The sequence below is a fragment of the Procambarus clarkii genome, chromosome 9 (assembly GCF_040958095.1).
Source record: "Procambarus clarkii isolate CNS0578487 chromosome 9, FALCON_Pclarkii_2.0, whole genome shotgun sequence".
In the NCBI taxonomy this organism is placed as follows: domain Eukaryota; kingdom Metazoa; phylum Arthropoda; class Malacostraca; order Decapoda; family Cambaridae; genus Procambarus; species Procambarus clarkii.
This window is the reverse complement of record NC_091158.1, coordinates 4,547,660-4,566,268: the sequence shown is the minus strand read 5'-3', so window position 1 is coordinate 4,566,268 and position 18,609 is coordinate 4,547,660. Positions and strand designations below refer to the sequence as shown.

The following is an 18,609-nucleotide window of genomic DNA, read 5'->3' as shown; positions in this document are numbered from 1 at the left end:
GGTGGGGATGGGTCCAGGTGGGTGTTGAGGGTGGGGATGGTTCCAGGTGGGGTGTTGGTGTGGAGAATTGGTCCAGGTGGGGTGTTGGGGTGGAGAATGGGTCCAGGTGGGGTTGAGGGTGGGGTGGGTCCAGGTGGGGTGTTGAGGGTGGGGATGGGTCCAGGTGTGGTGTTGAGGGGTGGGGATGGGTCCAGGTGGGGTGTTGAGGGTGGGGATGGGTCCAGGTGTGGTGTTGAGGGTGGAGAATTGGTCCAGGTGGGGTGTTGGGGGTGGAGAATGGGTCCAGGTGGGGTGTTGAGGGTGGGGATGGGTCCAGGTGGGGTGTTGAGGGTGGGGATGGGTCCAGGTGGGGTGTTGAGGGTGGGGATGGGTCCAGGTGGGGTGTTGCGGGTGGAGAATTGGTCCAGGTGGGGTGTTGAGGGTGGGGATGGGTCCAGGTGGGGTGTTGAGGGTGGGGATGGGTCCAGGTGGGGTGTTGAGGGTGGGGATGGGTCCAGGTGGGGTGTTGAGGGTGGGGATGGGTCCAGGTGGGGTGTTGAGGGTGGAGAATTGGTCCAGGTGGGGTGTTGAGGGTGGGAATGTGTCCAGGTGGGGTGTTGAGGGTGGGGATGGGTCCAGGTGGGGTGTTGAGGGTGGGGATGGGTCCAGGTGGGGTGTTGAGGGTGGAGAATTAGTCCAGGTGGGGTGTTGAGGGTGGGAATGTGTCCAGGTGGGGTGTTGAGGGTGGGGATGGGTCCAGGTGGGGTGTTGAGGGTGGGGATGGGTCCAGGTGGGGTGTTGAGGGTGGGGATGGGTCCAGGTGGGGTGTTGAGGGTGGAGAATTGGTCCAGGTGGGGTGTTGAGGGTGGAGAATTGGTCCAGGTGGGGTGTTGAGGGTGGGAATGTGTCCAGGTGGGGTGTTGAGGGTGGGGATGGGTCCAGGTGGGGTGTTGAGGGTGGGGATGGGTCCAGGTGGGGTGTTGAGGGTGGGGATGGGTCCAGGTGGGGTGTTGAGGGTGGAGAATTGGTCCAGGTGGGGTGTTGAGGGTGGGAATGTGTCCAGGTGGGGTGTTGAGGGTGGGGATGGGTCCAGGTGGGGTGTTGAGGGTGGGGATGGGTCCAGGTGAGGTGTTGAGGGTGGGGATGGGTCCAGGTGTGGTGTTGAGGGTGGAGAATTGGTCCAGGTGGGGTGTTGGGGGTGGAGAATGGGTCCAGGTGGGTGTTGAGGGTGGGGATGGGTCCAGGTGGGGTGTTGAGGGTGGGGATGGGTCCAGGTGGGGTGTTGAGGGTGGGGATGGGTCCAGGTGGGGTGTTGGGGGTGGAGAATTGGTCCAGGTGGGGTGTTGAGGGTGGGGATGGGTCCAGGTGGGGTGTTGAGGGTGGGGATGGGTCCAGGTGGGGTGTTGAGGGTGGGATGGGTCCAGGTGGGGTGTTGAGGGTGGGGATGGGTCCAGGTGGGGTGTTGAGGGTGGAGAATTGGTCCAGGTGGGGTGTTGAGGGTGGGAATGTGTCCAGGTGGGGTGTTGAGGGTGGGGATGGGTCCAGGTGGGGTGTTGAGGGTGGGGATGGGTCCCAGGTGGGGTGTTGAGGGTGGAGAATTGGTCCAGGTGGGGTGTTGAGGGTGGGAATGTGTCCAGGTGGGGTGTTGAGGGTGGGGATGGGTCCAGGTGGGGTGTTGAGGGTGGGGATGGGTCCAGGTGGGGTGTTGAGGGTGGGGATGGGTCCAGGTGGGGTGTTGAGGGTGGAGAATTGGTCCAGGTGGGGTGTTGAGGGTGGAGAATTGGTCCAGGTGGGGTGTTGAGGGTGGGAATGTGTCCAGGTGGGGTGTTGAGGGTGGGGATGGGTCCAGGTGGGGTGTTGAGGGTGGGGATGGGTCCAGGTGGGGTGTTGAGGGTGGGGATGGGTCCAGGTGGGGTGTTGAGGGTGGAGAATTGGTCCAGGTGGGGTGTTGAGGGTGGGAATGTGTCCAGGTGGGGTGTTGAGGGTGGGGATGGGTCCAGGTGGGGTGTTGAGGGTGGGGATGGGTCCAGGTGGGGTGTTGAGGGTGGGGATGGGTCCAGGTGGGGTGTTGAGGGTGGAGAATTGGTCCAGGTGGGGTGTTGGGGGTGGAGAATGGGTCCAGGTAGGGTGTTGAGGGTGGGGATGGGTCCAGGTGGGGTGTTGAGGGTGGGGATGGGTCCAGGTGGGGTGTTGAGGGTGGAGAATTGGTCCAGGTGGGGTGTTGAGGGTGGGGATGGGTCCAGGTGGGGTGTTGAGGGTGGGGATGGGTCCAGGTGGGGTGTTGAGGGTGGAGAATTGGTCCAGGTGGGGTGTTGAGGGTGGGGATGGGTCCAGGTGGGGTGTTGAGGGTGGGGATGGGTCCAGGTGGGGTGTTGAGGGTGGGGATGGGTCCAGGTGGGGTGTTGAGGGTGGGGATGGGTCCAGGTGGGGTGTTGAGGGTGGGGATGGGTCCAGGTGGGGTGTTGAGGGTGGGGATGGGTCCAGGTGGGGTGTTGAGGGTGGAGAATTGGTCCAGGTGGGGTGTTGAGGGTGGAGAATTGGTCCAGGTGGGGTGTTGAGGGTAGGAATGTGTCCAGGTGGGGTGTTGAGGGTGGGGATGGGTCCAGGTGGGGTGTTGAGGGTGGGGATGGGTCCAGGTGGGGTGTTGAGGGTGGGGATGGGTCCAGGTGGGGTGTTGAGGGTGGAGAATTGGTCCAGATGGGGTGTTGAGGGTGGGAATGTGTCCAGGTGGGGTGTTGAGGGTGGGGATGGGTCCAGGTGGGGTGTTGAGGGTGGGGATGGGTCCAGGTGGGGTGTTGAGGGTGGGGATGGGTCCAGGTGGGGTGTTGAGGGTGGAGAATTGGTCCAGGTGGGGTGTTGGGGGTGGAGAATGGGTCCAGGTAGGGTGTTGAGGGTGGGGATGGGTCCAGGTGGGGTGTTGAGGGTGGGGATGGGTCCAGGTGGGGTGTTGAGGGTGGAGAATTGGTCCAGGTGGGGTGTTGAGGGTGGGGATGGGTCCAGGTGGGGTGTTGAGGGTGGGGATGGGTCCAGGTGGGGTGTTGAGGGTGGAGAATTGGTCCAGGTGGGGTGTTGAGGGTGGGGATGGGTCCAGGTGGGGTGTTGAGGGTGGGGATGGGTCCAGGTGGGGTGTTGAGGGTGGGGATGGGTCCAGGTGGGGTGTTGAGGGTGGGGATGGGTCCAGGTGGGGTGTTGAGGGTGGGGATGGGTCCAGGTGGGGTGTTGAGGGTGGGGATGGGTCCAGGTGGGGTGTTGAGGGTGGGGATGGGTCCAGGTGGGGTGTTGAGGGTGGGGATGGGTCCAGGTGGGGTGTTGAGGGTGGAGAATTGGTCCAGGTGGGGTGTTGAGGGTGGGGATGGGTCCAGGTGGGGTGTTGAGGGTGGGGATGGGTCCAGGTGGGGTGTTGAGGGTGGGGATGGGTCCAGGTGGGGTGTTGAGGGTGGGGATGGGTCCAGGTGGGGTGTTGAGGGTGGGGATGGGTCCAGGTGGGGTGTTGAGGGTGGGGATGGGTCCAGGTGGGGTGTTGAGGGTGGAGAATTGGTCCAGGTGGGGTGTTGAGGGTGGAGAATTGGTCCAGGTGGGGTGTTGAGGGTGGGAATGTGTCCAGGTGGGGTGTTGAGGGTGGGGATGGGTCCAGGTGGGGTGTTGAGGGTGGGGATGGGTCCAGGTGGGGTGTTGAGGGTGGGGATGGGTCCAGGTGGGGTGTTGAGGGTGGAGAATTGGTCCAGGTGGGGTGTTGAGGGTGGGAATGTGTCCAGGTGGGGTGTTGAGGGTGGGGATGGGTCCAGGTGGGGTGTTGAGGGTGGGGATGGGTCCAGGTGGGGTGTTGAGGGTGGGGATGGGTCCAGGTGGGGTGTTGAGGGTGGAGAATTGGTCCAGGTGGGGTGTTGGGGGTGGAGAATGGGTCCAGGTAGGGTGTTGAGGGTGGGGATGGGTCCAGGTGGGGTGTTGAGGGTGGGGATGGGTCCAGGTGGGGTGTTGAGGGTGGAGAATTGGTCCAGGTGGGGTGTTGAGGGTGGGGATGGGTCCAGGTGGGGTGTTGAGGGTGGGGATGGGTCCAGGTGGGGTGTTGAGGGTGGAGAATTGGTCCAGGTGGGGTGTTGAGGGTGGGGATGGGTCCAGGTGGGGTGTTGAGGGTGGGGATGGGTCCAGGTGGGGTGTTGAGGGTGGGGATGGGTCCAGGTGGGGTGTTGAGGGTGGGGATGGGTCCAGGTGGGGTGTTGAGGGTGGGGATGGGTCCAGGTGGGGTGTTGAGGGTGGGGATGGGTCCAGGTGGGGTGTTGAGGGTGGGGATGGGTCCAGGTGGGGTGTTGAGGGTGGGGATGGGTCCAGGTGGGGTGTTGAGGGTGGGGATGGGTCCAGGTGGGGTGTTGAGGGTGGAGAATTGGTCCAGGTGGGGTGTTGGGGGTGGAGAATGGGTCCAGGTAGGGTGTTGAGGGTGGGGATGGGTCCAGGTGGGGTGTTGAGGGTGGGGATGGGTCCAGGTGGGGTGTTGAGGGTGGAGAATTGGTCCAGGTGGGGTGTTGAGGGTGGGGATGGGTCCAGGTGGGGTGTTGAGGGTGGGGATGGGTCCAGGTGGGGTGTTGAGGGTGGAGAATTGGTCCAGGTGGGGTGTTGAGGGTGGGGATGGGTCCAGGTGGGGTGTTGAGGGTGGGGATGGGTCCAGGTGGGGTGTTGAGGGTGGGGATGGGTCCAGGTGGGGTGTTGAGGGTGGGGATGGGTCCAGGTGGGGTGTTGAGGGTGGGGATGGGTCCAGGTGGGGTGTTGAGGGTGGGGATGGGTCCAGGTGGGGTGTTGAGGGTGGGGATGGGTCCAGGTGGGGTGTTGAGGGGTGGGGATGGGTCCATCTGTGCGGAACACAATTGTGTTCTCTAAAGGTAAGGTCTTCCTACATGACTTCTCCCAAATCTTTTACATTGCTTCTTCGTTTAATAGTGTGATTTGGCGGTGTTTTAAAAGTGGTTTTTGTTTATATATATATATATATATATATATATATATATATATATATATATATATATATATATATATATATATATTAGTATATTTTGGTAGCAGTCTTTCCTGTAGACATATTTTATTAAATATGACCGAAAAAGTAAGATTAATAATTCTAACACGAATTTTCTCAATCTTTCGTACATTATGCTTCACTGTTGGAGGTAAATCAAAAATCACTTCTCCAAAATTCATTTTTATTTCTAGTCTGACGCGACACGGGCGCGTTTCGTAAAACTTATTACATTTTCAAAGACTTCACAAATACACAACTGATTAGAACTTGCGTTTCCCTGATTTTATATCTACATTTGAGTGAGGTGGGAAGGGTGATGTGGCATTACATTTGAGTAAGGTGGGAAGGATGATGTGGCATTAGAGGATATTAATAGGGTATTAAAAGTATCAACACAAGACAGAACACGAAACAATGGATATTGAATAAAAGTGTTTGTAGAAAGCCTATTGGTCCATATTTCTTGATGCTTCTATATTGGAGCGGAGTCTTGAGGTGGGTAGAATATAGTTGTGCAATAATTGGCTGTTGATTGCTGGTGTTGACTTCTTGATGTGTAGTGCCTCGCAAACGTCGAGCCGCCTGCTATCGCTGTATCTATCGATGATTTCTGTGTTGTTTACTAGGATTTCTACTAGAAATTTCTTACTAGAAATCCTAGTAAACAACACAGAAATCATCGATAGATACAGCGATAGCAGGCGGCTCGACGTTTGCGAGGCACTACACATTGAGGGAGGATATTAATTTGAAAACACTCATCCAAATTGATGGTTTTTGTCGGATTGTTAAATTATTGTGCCAAGTGAGATGGGGCCGCCGTGATCACGGTCAGGTGTCAGGGGTCAGGGGTCAGGGCTCAGGTGTCAGGTGTCAGGGGTCAGGTGTTAGGTGTCAGGGGTCAGGGCTCAGGTGTCAAGTGTCAGGGGCAACCCTACACTAGATTCCAGCGTCTGTGAAACAAATGGCTCTTAGACTCTCACTTATTCCTTCAAAAGTTTAAGCTTCTCTTCGGGAAAATAATGCTCCAAACTGACAGACTTAGCGGAGAGAGACTTGACTCCACAGCTCCTTTCATTCTGTTCAGAGTCTCTTCATGAATGGTGTATTACTCGGTGTGTTGCGGCACATGTGGGAATGTGTTGCAGTTCCAGCGGTGACCTTCACAACTGTCTTGTCACTGTATTATTTCCTTAAAGCTGTGACATCACTGTCAGATCAAACCATTTTCTTTTCCGCTTAGTTTGAAATTAAGTTAATATATAACTGAACAAAAATGTGCAGTAATTATGACAGTTTATTATCCAGTTGTCCTTACAAAAGAAATCTGTTATATAATTATTTTTTTAACCGGAGGAATTTTGCCGAAAAGTTAGTGGAAAACCAGGTATGTTTTTCTAACTTGCTTTCATCATATATATTTAAAAAAATCATGTAAGAAATCAAGCAGATTCGTTAAGCACGAACGCAACGTTGATGGAAAGAAAATATTATTGAAATTTTCTATGGTAAATACGAGAGCACAAAAATATGCATCCAATTTTTACCATATCTTCTTCCCGGTAAACTAGATTCCCAGTTTCTGTTGTCACAGGACTCCCGGTAAACTAGATTCCCAGTTTCTGTTGTCACAGGACTAGTGGTTCGGGGAGAACTATTTTTTCTACTATAACTGTAATATTCCTTTGGGTTATACCATTTTCAGCAACGTATGTCGCAAACGTTACCAGGACGAAGTAACGTTTGTGTTTGGTCGTGACCGGGTATATTCTGCCGCGTCCTGAAAATGGTTGTTGTGTGTTATAGTGGTGGTTGTGACAGACAGACAGACGTGTTGAGGGTAGACGGGGCGTTGTGACAGACAGACAGACAGACGTGTTGAGGGTAGACGGAGCGTTGTGACAGACAGACGTGTTGAGGGTAGACGGGGCGTTGTGGCAGACAGACAGACGTGTTGAGGGTAGACGGGGCGTTGTGACAGACAGACAGACGTGTTGAGGGTAGACGGCGCGTTGTGACAGACAGACAGACGTGTTGAGGGTAGACGGGGCGTTGTGACAGACAGACAGACGTGTTGAGGGTAGACGGGGCGTTGTGACAGACAGACAGACGTGTTGAGGGTAGACGGCGCGTTGTGACAGACAGACAGACGTGTTGAGGGTAGACGGAGCGTTATCTGACGGCTCCACCGTATATCTTCAGTGCTTGATGCGGACGTCAGCTTCCCAGCGGAATATTAAAGCTTTGAACTAGTTTGTAAACAGCGCTAAACCTGATATCTGGGTCTCGGTTGTCTCTTTCCTAAGGGGTGATATCATTCCAGTTTAGAAAAAAAATAACTTTTTTTTCAAATCTTGTATTTCCTTGTGAATTTATCCCCCGTTATACTGAGTGAAATTCTACGAAGGTGATGATAGTAAGTACTCATCTGTAACTAAACTATGGTAAAGGTATGTTAAATAGTGGGCTTTCCACCACAAGTGTGTAGTAAGGTTGTCCATTGGTAGTTGACCTTTGATCGCCCAGGTTGTTGTTGTGACTGACTCCTGTATGTTAACACTTTGATCATTCATCTGTTTCAAATTACCGAGCAGCAGACCTGTAGGAGGTACCTGTAGTTAATTGAGTGGCTTTACCTATTCAATATATTTTTTTAATATATATCACATGTGTTTAGATACAGGGGTACAGTGGGTTTATTAAACACACAACTCTAGTCCCACCTTTTTTCTATCGCAGTTAAAAATAGAATATTCTAGAATAGCGTTTAATGTTTACAATTTCAATGTTTAAAATAAGAAACTTAATTAGTAGCAACTTATGCAAATTACAATATTGGCTGCAGTGTGGACGTGGACTAAACCAAACATTTCTGGCGTAACTGTCTTAAATTTTGTTTTAAATTTCTTAAATTTCTGGCATAACACAAATTTTCTATCAGGTGAGTGACATTTGGTTTTTAATCTGGAAGCTAAACTAACTTTACATTGTTACACCAAAACTGAATTTTGTTTACCATTAGAGCAGTGAGATATTGACACACTTTACTTCACAACATTGTGATGGTGAAATACCTATAGTGTCACAACCTTCCTCTCTGACCTCGAGACTGACCTCGAGGCCAGAGAACGCTTCACATCCTGCCGGCATTTACACCACAACATTTAAGAGATTAATGTGTGGAATTAATGTGTGGAATTGCTTTAAGGTCCACATATATTCCTTTAAAAGGTTTCACAAAATCATGATATTTGTACATAACGGAGTGTAGACCTTTCCTCCTGGAAGACCTTCACACTTGGGAGCAAGGAAACAACCTCGGCCTCTCTCTTCTAAGTTATCTTGAGATGATTTCGGGGCTTTAGTGTCCCCGCGGCCCGGTCCTGGACAAGGCCTCCACCCCCAGGAAGCAGCCCGTGACAGCTGACTAACACCCAGGTACCTATTTTACTGCTAGGTAACAGGGGCATAGGGTGAAAGAAACTCTGCCCATTGTTTCTCGCCGGCGCCCGGGATCGAACCCGGGACCACAGGATCACAAGTCCAGTGTGCTGTCCGCTCGGCCGACCGGCTCCCGTATAGAATGGTCTCTTCTAACTCGTGTTTCATAGCTTGGGTGAACAAAGTGCCTCTACACTCCACATGACCCAGAGGCCAGGACCCTCCTGCGAGCTCCTGTTGTCCCCGTTGCCGTTGAAAAAGATCCCTTGTAAGAACATTTTCCAAATGCGGGTCAGCCTAGGAATGAATGATGGTAGATGGAGAGTTGTTGATGAGAATGGCACAGTCAGCAAGGGGGATGGCTGAGCGCCTTGTGTCGTGGTTGCCACCTTCCGGTTGTCCATAAAGCTGTGACAAATGGGGAACCTTCATGATATTGGATTTATATATAGCAGTGAAGCCACCAACATCTCTCCAGTCCTACCGTAGCGGGTCGAGACTGGAGATGCGTGCTCCTCTACCTTGTCCACACTCCTCTTTCTCTTCCCTCTATTTAAATCCCTTCCCCTCTCTCTCTCTCTCTCTCTCTCTCTCTCTCTCTCTCTCTCTCTCTCTCTCTCTCTCTCTCTCTCTCTCTCTCTCTCTCTCTCTCCTCTCTCTCTCTCCTCTCTCTCTCTCTCTCTCCTCTCTCTCTCTCTCTCTCTCTCTCTCTCTCTCTCTCTCTCTCTCTCTCTCTCTCTCTCTCTCTCTCTCCCTCTCTCTCTCTCTCTCTCCTCTCTCTCTCTCTCTCTCCTCTCTCTCTCTCTCTCTCTCTCTCTCTCTCTCTCTCTCTCTCTCTCTCTCTCTCTCTCTCTCTCTCTCTCTCTCTCTCTCTCCCTCTCTCTCCCTCTCTCTCTCTCTCTCTCTCTCTCTCTCCTCTCTCTCTCTCTCTCTCTCTCTCTCTCTCTCCTCTCTCTCTCTCTCTCTCTCTCTCTCTCTCTCTCTCTCTCTCTCTCTCTCTCTCTCTCTCTTCCCTCCGTCTCTCTCTCTCTCTTCCCCCCCGTCTCTCTCTCTTTCTCTCTTTCCCTCTCCTCTCTCTCTCCCTCCTCTCTCTCTTCCCCTCCTCTCTCTCTCTTCCCCTCCTCTCTCTCTCTTCCCCTCCTCTCTCTTCCCCTCCTCTCTCTCTCTTCCCCTCCTCTCTCTCTCTCCCTCCTCTCTCTCTCTTCCCCTCGTCTCTCCCTTCTTCCTCTTTTCTCTCTTCTTCTCTCCCCCTCCTCTCTCTCCCCCTCTTCTTTCTCTCTTCCTCTTCCTCTCTCCCCCTCCTCTCTCTCCCCCTCTTCTTTCTCTCTTCCTCTTCCTCTTCCTCTCTCCCCCTCCTCTCTCTCCGCCTCTTCTCTCTCTCTCCCTCTTCCTCTCTCCCCCTCCTCTCTCTCCCCCTCTTCTCTCTCTCTTCCTCTTCCTCTCTCCCCCTCCTCTCTCTCCCCCTCTTCTCTCTCTCTTCCTCTCTCCCCCTCCTCTCTCTCCCCCTCTTCTCTCTCTCTTCCTCTCTCCCCCTCCTCTCTCTCCCCCTCTTCTCTCTCTCTTCCTCTCTCCCCCTCCTCTCTCTCCCCCTCTTCTCTCTCTCTTCCTCCCTCCCCCTCCTCTCTCTCCCCCTCTTCTCTCTCTCCCTTCTCCCGTTGCGCTCTCTCCTCTCCCTTGTCCTCGCATAATTCCCCAGGTCTCATTATAATAAATGCAGCAGACTTGGGGCGAGTTACCTCGGAAACCACTTCTACCTCATGCAATTAATTACGCCAATTATCCTCATATATTCTCGTTTTCCAAGAGTTTCTCGCGAAATGCATTAAAAAGAAATGAATAAATTATGACAAGTAGAGAATAACGCCACGCTGAGGGTGGAAATGTTATACATCATATTTTGGCGGGACTAGGCGAGGTAGTCTGACCAATCACAGCTCTTGCCGCGTCCCGCTCGCGCCTCTCGGCCGCTCATTAGTCGAAATACGACGCCTGGAAATCTAATTGGCCGGTTAATGAAGGCATTTCCACCCACGCGTCGCCGAGGCGTGATAATCACACTTTTTGTTAAGCTTATTTCCGGGGAAGTTGGAATCTTAGAATTTTACGACTCGATCAGATTATAATTAGAATGGCATTATTCCATCCCGAAAGTTCGCTTTATTAAATTAAGAATAGGTTTTCTTCCAAAAGTAGAGGTATCTGGCAACTGGTCTTCCCGCCTCGATGACCAATGGCGAGGGAGACGAGAAGGAAACAATAATGCCAACGTTCGCGCCAGGAAATAAATTCTGTTCCTTCTTCACATCTGCCACAGGAGAAGATGCTAGAGATGCCACCGTCGGCTGGAAAGTTAGCGTGTGGGTTGGTCAAGTGGCGGCCGGAAGTTTTGACATTTAATTTTGTTGTTGATTACCGATTATAATCGGTAATAATTATATAATCGGGGCTTGTGTTTGTGGAGGTCCTTCCTGGTATCATCACCCTTTAGCACACTGCCCACTAGGGTCATATTTCCCATCCCCGTTCACGAATTATTTCTCCATATTCCTCTTACTTACATTCTCGTGTTGAGTGTGACACAAATGTTGTCATTAAGACGTATGTTGTATAATACAAGATTGTATAACGTCGCGGTTTGCCACACTTATGAGAGGAGTGTATACATGTGTATACATGTTTATAAATACAACGAGTACAGTATCCCTGATAAACTGATGTATTGAGTGGAAATGAGACAAGAGCATATTCTCAAGCCTGGCACTCTCTGTAGGCCTTTAAACCTAACTTACGGAATCGTGAAACTAATTTTAAAAATGCGATGGAATGACACATGCGGGCGCTCGCACGCACGCGCACGCACGTGCACGCACGTACGCGCGTACACACACACACACACACACACACACACACACACACACACACACACACATACACATACACATACACACACACACACACACACACACACACACACATACACACACACACACACACACACACACACACACACACACACACACACAGGAGAGACTACGGGAATTAAACCTCACTTCGCTGGAAGACAGAAGAGTTAGGGGGGACATGATCACCACATTCAAAATTCTGAAGGGAATCGACAGGGTAGATAAAGACAGGCTATTTAACACAAGGGGCACACGCACTAGGGGACACAGGCGGAAACTGAGTGCCCAAATGAGCCACAGAGATATTAGAAAGAACTTTTTTAGTGTCAGAGTGGTTGACAAATGGAATGCATTAGGAAGTGATGTGGTGGAGGCTGACTCCATACACAGTTTCAAGTGTAGATATGATAGAGCCCAATTGGCTCAGGAATCTGTACACCTGTTGATTGACGGTTGAGAGGCGGGACCAAAGAGCCAGAGCTCAACCCCCGCAAACACAACTAGGTGAGTACAACTAGGTGAGTACACACACACACACACACACACACACACACACACACACACACACACACACACACACACACACACACACACACACACACACACACACGGGGCCTCGTAGCCTGGTGGATAGCGCGCAGGATTCGTAATTCTGTGGCGCGGGTTCGATTCCCGCACGAGGCAGAAACAAATAGGCAAAGTTTCTTTCACCCTGAACGCCCCTGTTACCTAGCAGTAAATAGGTACCTGGGAGTTAGTCAGCTGTCACGGGCTGCTTCCTGGGGTGTGTGTGTGTGTGTGGTGTGGAAAAAAAAAAAAAAAGTAGTTAGTAAACAGTTGATTGACAGTTGAGAGGCGGGCCGAAAGAGCAAAGCTCAACCCCCGTAAAAACACAACTAGTAAACACACACACACACACACACACATAACAGGGAGAAGTCACGGTGCTAGGAGAGGTGGCAGCAAACCAGGCGACCTTGGAAAGGTTCGAAATTACAAGAGGTGAGGTCAAGAGGCACCTATTGGAGCTGGATGTGAGAAAAGCTGTTGGGCCGGATGGAATCTCACCATGGGTATTGAAAGAGTGTGCAGGAGCACTTTGTTTGCCACTCTCCATAGTGTATAGGAGGTCACTAGAAACGGGAGACCTATCAGAAATATGGAAGACTGCTAATGTAGTACCAATATACAAAAAGGGTGACAGACAAGAGGCACTGAACTACAGGCCAGTGTCCTTAACTTGTATACCATGCAAGGTGATGGAGAAGATCGTGAGAAAAAATCTAGTAACACATCTGGAGAGAAGAGACTTCGTGACAACCCATCAACATGTGTTCAGGGAGGGTAAATCTTGCGTTACAGGCTTAATAGAATTCTACGATCAGGTGACAAAGATTAAGCAAGAAAGAGAAGGATGGGCGGACTGCATTTTTTTGGACTGTCGGAAAGCCTTTGACACAGTACCGCATAAAAGGTTGATGCATAAGCTGGAGAAACAGGCAGGAGTAACTGGTAGGGCGCTCCAGTGGATAAGGGAGTACCTAAACAATAGGAAGCAGAGTTACAGTGAGGGGTGAGACCTCAGAATGGCGTGAAGTCACCAGTGGAGTCCCACAGGGCTCTGTACTTGGACCTATCCTGTTTCTGATATACGTAAATGATCTTCCAGAGGGTATAGACTCATTCCTCTCAATGTTTGCTGACGACGCCAAAATTGTGAGACGGATTAAGACAGAGGAGGACAGCTTGAGGCTTCAAGAAGACCTGGACAAGCTGCAGGAATGGTCGAACAAATGGTTGTTAGAGTTTAACCCAAGCAAATGTAATGTAATGAAGATAGGGGTAGGAAGCAGAAGACCATATACAAGGTATCATTTGGGAGATGAAATACTTCAAGAGTCAGAGAGAGAGAAAGACCTGGGGGTTGATATCACGCCAGACCTGTCCCCTGAAGCCCATATCAAGAGGATAACATCAGCAGCATATGCCAGGTTGGCTAACGTAAGAACGGCCTTTAGAAACTTGTGTAAGGAATCTTTCAGAACATTATATACCACATATGTCAGACCAATCCTGGAGTATGCGGTTCCAGCATGGAGTCCATATCTAGTCAAGCATAAGACTAAACTGGAAAAGGTTCAAAGGTTTGCCACCAGATTAGTACCCGAAATGAGGGGGTATGAGCTACAAGGAGAGACTACGGGAATTAAACCTTACGTCACTGGGAGACAGAAGAATTAGAGGGGACATGATCACCACATACAAGATTCTCAGAGGAATTGATAGGGTAGATAAAGACAGGCTATTTACCACACGCACTAGGGGACAAAGTACAGTGCCAGCTGTGAGGCAGTACAGTGCCAGCTGTGAGGCAGTACAGCGCCAGCTGTGAGACAGTACAGTGCCAGCTGTGAGGCAGTACAATGCCAGCTGTGAGGCAGTACAATGCCAGCTGGGAGGCAGTACAGTGCCAGCTGGGAAGCAGTACTGTGCCAGCTGGGAGGCAGTACAGTGCCAGCTGGGAGGCAGTACAGTGCCAGCTGTGAGGCAGTACAGTGCCAGCTGTGAGGCAGCACAGTGCCAGCTGGGAGGCAGCACAGTGCCAGCTGTGAGACAGTACAGTGCCAGCTGTGAGGCAGTACAGTGCCAGCTGGGAGGCAGTACAGTGCCAGCTGTGAGACAGTACAGTGCCAGCTGGGAGGCAGTACAGTGCCAGCTGTGAGACAGTACAGTGCCAGCTGTGAGGCAGTACAGTGCCAGCTGTGAGACAGTACAGTGCCAGCTGTGAGACAGTACAGTGCCAGCTGTGAGGCAGTACAGTGCCAGCTGTGAGGCAGTACAGTGCCAGCTGTGAGGCAGTACAGTGCCAGCTGTGAGGCAGCACAGTGCCAGCTGTGAGACAGCACAGTGCCAGGTGGGAGGCAGTACAGTGCCAGCTGGGAGACAGTACAGTGCCAGCTGGGAGGCAGTACAGTGCCAGCTGGGAGGCAGTACAGTGCCAGCTGTGAGACAGTACAGTGCCAGCTGTGAGACAGTACAGTGCCAGCTGGGAGGCAGTACAGTGCCAGCTGTGAGACAGTACAGTGCCAGCTGTGAGGCAGTACAGTGCCAGCTGTGAGGCAGTACAGTGCCAGCTGTGAGGCAGCACAGTGCCACTAGTGTTTGATAAATCAATAACTAAAATACCAGTCCATAAACCTCACAACCTCAAGGGGCCTGACAGCTGAGTGGACAGCGCTTCGGATTCGTAGCCCTGAGACTACAGGTTCGATCCCCGGAAGAGGCGGAAACAAATGGACAGAGTTTATTTCACCCTGATGTTCTCGTTCACTTAGCAGTATATAGGTACCTGGGAGTTAGACAGCTGCTTCTTGGGGGTGTGTAACAAAAACAAGGCGTTGTCGAGGACCGGGTCGCGGGGACGCTAAGCCCCGGAATCATCTCAAGATAACCTTGTCTTGGTCAGTGGTGCTGAGGGCTGGTGGTGGTGCTGAGGGCTGGTGGTGGTGCTGAGGGCTGGTGGTAGTGCTGAGGGCTGGTGGTGGTGCTGAGGGCTGGTGGTGGTGCTGAGGGCTGGTGGTGGTACTGCTGAAGGCTGGTGGTGGTGCTGAGGGCTGGTGGTGGTGCTGAGGGCTGGTGGTGGTGCTGAGGGCTGGTGGTGGTGCTGAGGACTTGTGGTGGTGCTGAGGGCTGGTGGTGGTGCTGAGGGCTGGTGGTGGTGCTGAGGACTTGTGGTGGTGCTGAGGGCTGGTGGTGGTGCTGAGGGCTGGTGGTGGTGCTGAGGGCTGGTGGTGGTGCTGAGGGCTGGTGGTGGTGCTGAGGGCTGGTGGTGGTGCTGAGGGCTGGTGGTAGTGCTGAGGACTGGTGGTAGTGCTGAGGGCTGGTGGTAGTGCTGAGGGCTGGTGGTGGTGCTGAGGGCTGGTGGTGGTGCTGAGGGCTGGTGGTGGTGCTGAGGGCTGGTGGTGGTGCTGAGGGCTGGTGGTGGTGCTGAGGGCTGGTGGTGGTGCTGAGGGCTGGTGGTGGTGCTGAGGGCTGGTGGTGGTGCTGAGGGCTGGTGGTGGTGCTGAGGGCTGGTGGTGGTGCTGAGGGCTGGTGGTGGTGCTGAGGACTTGTGGTGCTGAGGGCTGGTGGTGGTGCTGAGGGCTGGTGGTGGTGCTGAGGGCTGGTGGTGGTGCTGAGGGCTGGTGGTGGTGCTGAGGGCTGGTGGTGGTGCTGAGGGCTGGTGGTGGTGCTGAGGGCTGGTGGTGGTGCTGAGGGCTGGTGGTGGTGCTGAGGGCTGGTGGTGGTGCTGAGGGCTGGTGGTAGTGCTGAGGGCTGGTGGTGGTGCTGAGGGCTGGTGGTGGTGCTGAGGGCGGGTGGTGGTGCTGAGGGCTGGTGGTGGTGCTGAGGGCTGGTGGTGGTGCTGAGGGCTGGTGGTGGTGCTGAGGGCTGGTGGTGGTGCTGAGGGCTGGTGGTGGTGCTGAGGGCTGGTGGTGGTGCTGAGGGCTGGTGGTAGTGCTGAGGGCTGGTGGTGGTACTGCTGAGGGCTGGTGGTGATGCTGAGGGCTGGTGGTAGTGCTGAGGGCTGGTGGTGGTACTGCTGAGGGCTGGTGGTGATGCTGAGAGCTGGTGGTGGTGCTGAGGGCTGGTGGTGGTGCTGAGGGCTGGTGGTGGTGCTGAGGGCTGGTGGTGGTGCTGAGGGCTGGTGGTGGTGCTGAGGGCTGGTGGTGGTGCTGAGGGCTGGTGGTGGTGCTGAGGGCTGGTGGTGGTACTGCTGAAGGCTGGTGGTGGTGCTGAGGGCTGGTGGTGGTGCTGAGGGCTGGTGGTGGTGCTGAGGGCTGGTGGTGGTGCTGAGGGCTGGTGGTGGTGCTGAGGGCTGGTGGTGGTGCTGAGGGCTGGTGGTGGTGCTGAGGGCTGGTGGTAGTGCTGAGGGCTGGTGGTGGTGCTGAGGGCTGGTGGTGGTGCTGAGGGCTGGTGGTAGTGCTGAGGGCTGGTGGTGGTGCTGAGGGCTGGTGGTGGTGCTGAGGGCTGGTGGTGGTGCTGAGGGCTGGTGGTAGTGCTGAGGACTTGTGGTGGTGCTGAGGGCTGGTGGTAGTGCTGAGGGCTGGTGGTGGTGCTGAGGGCTGGTGGTGGTGCTGAGGGCTGGTGGTGGTGCTGAGGGCTGGTGGTAGTGCTGAGGGCTGGTGGTGGTGCTGAGGGCTGGTGGTGGTGCTGAGGGCTGGTGGTGGTGCTGAGGGCTGGTGGTAGTGCTGAGGGCTGGTGGTGGTGCTGAGGGCTGGTGGTGGTGCTGAGGGCTGGTGGTGGTGCTGAGGGCTGGTGGTAGTGCTGAGGGCTGGTGGTGGTGCTGAGGGCTGGTGGTGGTGCTGAGGGTTGGTGGTGGTGCTGAGGGCTGGTGGTGGTGCTGAGGGCTGGTGGTGGTGCTGAGGGCTGGTGGTGGTGCTGAGGGCTGGTGGTGATGCTGAGGGCTGGTGGTAGTGCTGAGGGCTGGTGGTGGTGCTGAGGGCTGGTGGTAGTGCTGAGGGCTGGTTGTGGTGCTGAGGGCTGGTTGTGGTGCTGAGGGCTGGTTGTGGTGCTGAGGGCTTTTGGTGGTGCTGAGGGCTGGTGGTGCTGCTGAGGGCTGGTGGTAGTGCTGAGGGCTGGTGGTGGTGCTGAGGGCTGGTGGTGGTGCTGAGGGCTGGTGGTAGTGCTGAGGGCTGGTGGTGGTGCTGAGGGCTGGTGGTGGTGCTGAGGGCTGGTGGTGGTGCTGAGGGCTGGTGGTGGTGCTGAGGGCTGGTGGTGGTGCTGAGGGCTGGTGGTGGTACTGCTGAGGGCTGGTGGTGGTGCTGAGGGCTGGTGGTGGTGCTGAGGGCTGGTGGTAGTGCTGAGGGCTGGTGGTGGTGCTGAGGACTTGTGGTGGTACTGAGGGCTGGTGGTGGTACTGCTTAGGGCTGGTGGTGGTGCTGAGGGCTGGTGGTGGTGCTGAGGGCTGGTGGTGATGCTGAGGGCTGGTGGTGGTGCTGAGGGCTGGTGGTGGTGCTGAGGGCGGGTGGTGGTGCTGAGGGCTGGTGGTAGTGCTGAGGGCTGGTGGTGGTGCTGAGGGCTGGTGGTAGTGCTGAGGGCTGGTGGTGGTGCTGAGGGCTGGTGGTGGTGCTGAGGGCTGGTGGTAGTGCTGAGGGCTGGTGGTGGTGCTGAGGGCTGGTGGTGGTGCTGAGGGCTGGTGGTGGTACTGCTGAGGGCTGGTGGTGGTGCTGAGGGCTGGTGGTAGTGCTGAGGGCTGGTGGTGGTGCTGAGGACTTGTGGTGGTGCTGAGGGCTGGTGATGGTACTGCTTAGGGCTGGTGGTGGTACTGCTTAGGGCTGGTGGTGGTGCTGAGGGCTGGTGGTGGTGCTGAGGGCTGGTGGTGATGCTGAGGGCTGGTGGTGGTGCTGAGGGCTGGTGGTTGGTTCTGAGGGCTGGTGGTGGTGCTGAGGGCTGGTGGTGGTGCTGAGGGCTGGTGGTGGTGCTGAGGGCTGGTGGTGGTGCTGAGGGCTAGTGGTGGTGCTGAGGGCTGGTGGTGGTGCTGAGGGCTGGTGGTGGTGCTGAGGGCTGGTGGTGGTGCTGAGGGCTGGTGGTGGTGCTGAGGGCTGGTGGTGGTGCTGAGGGCTGGTGGTGGTGCTGAGGGCTGGTGGTGGTGCTGAGGGCTGGTGGTGGTGCTGAGGGCTGGTGGTTGTGCTGAGGGCTGGTGGTGGTGCTGAGGGCTGGTGGTTGTGCTGAGGGCTGGTGGTGGTGTTGGGGGCTGGTGGTGGTGCTGTGGGCTGGTGGTGGTGTTGGGGGCTGGTGGTGGTGCTGTGGGCTGGTGGTGGTGCTGAGGGCTGGTGGTGGTGCTGAGGGCTGGTGGTGGTGCTGAGGGCTGGTGGTGGTGCTGAGGGCTGGTGGTGGTGCTGTGGGCTGGTGGTGGTGCTGTGGGCTGGTGGTGGTGCTGTGGGCTGGTGGTGGTGTTGAGGGCTGGTGGTGGTGTTGAGGGCTGGTGGTAGTGCTGAAGGCTGGTGGTGGTGCTGAGGGCTGGTGGTGGTGCTGAGGGCTGGTGGTGGTGCTGAGGGCTGGTGGTGGTGCTGAGAGCTGGTGGTGGTGTTGAGGGCTGGTGGTGGTGTTGGGGGCTGGTGGTGGTGCTGAGGGCTGGTGGTGGTGCTGAGAGCTGGTGGTGGTGTTGGGGGCTGGTAGTAGTGCTGAGGGCTGGTGGTGCCGAGGGCTGGTGGAGGTGCCGAGGGCTGGTGGAGGTGTCGAGGGCTGGTGGTGGGGGTGCTGAGGGCTGGTGGTGGGGGTGCTGAGGGCTGATGG

The 18,609-nt window shown here is 55.0% G+C and overlaps 1 protein-coding gene across 1 annotated transcript in view; it reads left to right on the top strand.

Moving 5' to 3' along the window:
* LOC123766342 (protein-L-histidine N-pros-methyltransferase) overlaps positions 1-18,609 on the top strand; it is a 414,422-nt gene that overhangs the window by 326,066 nt on the left and 69,747 nt on the right. The gene's annotated exons all lie outside the window — the stretch shown is intronic.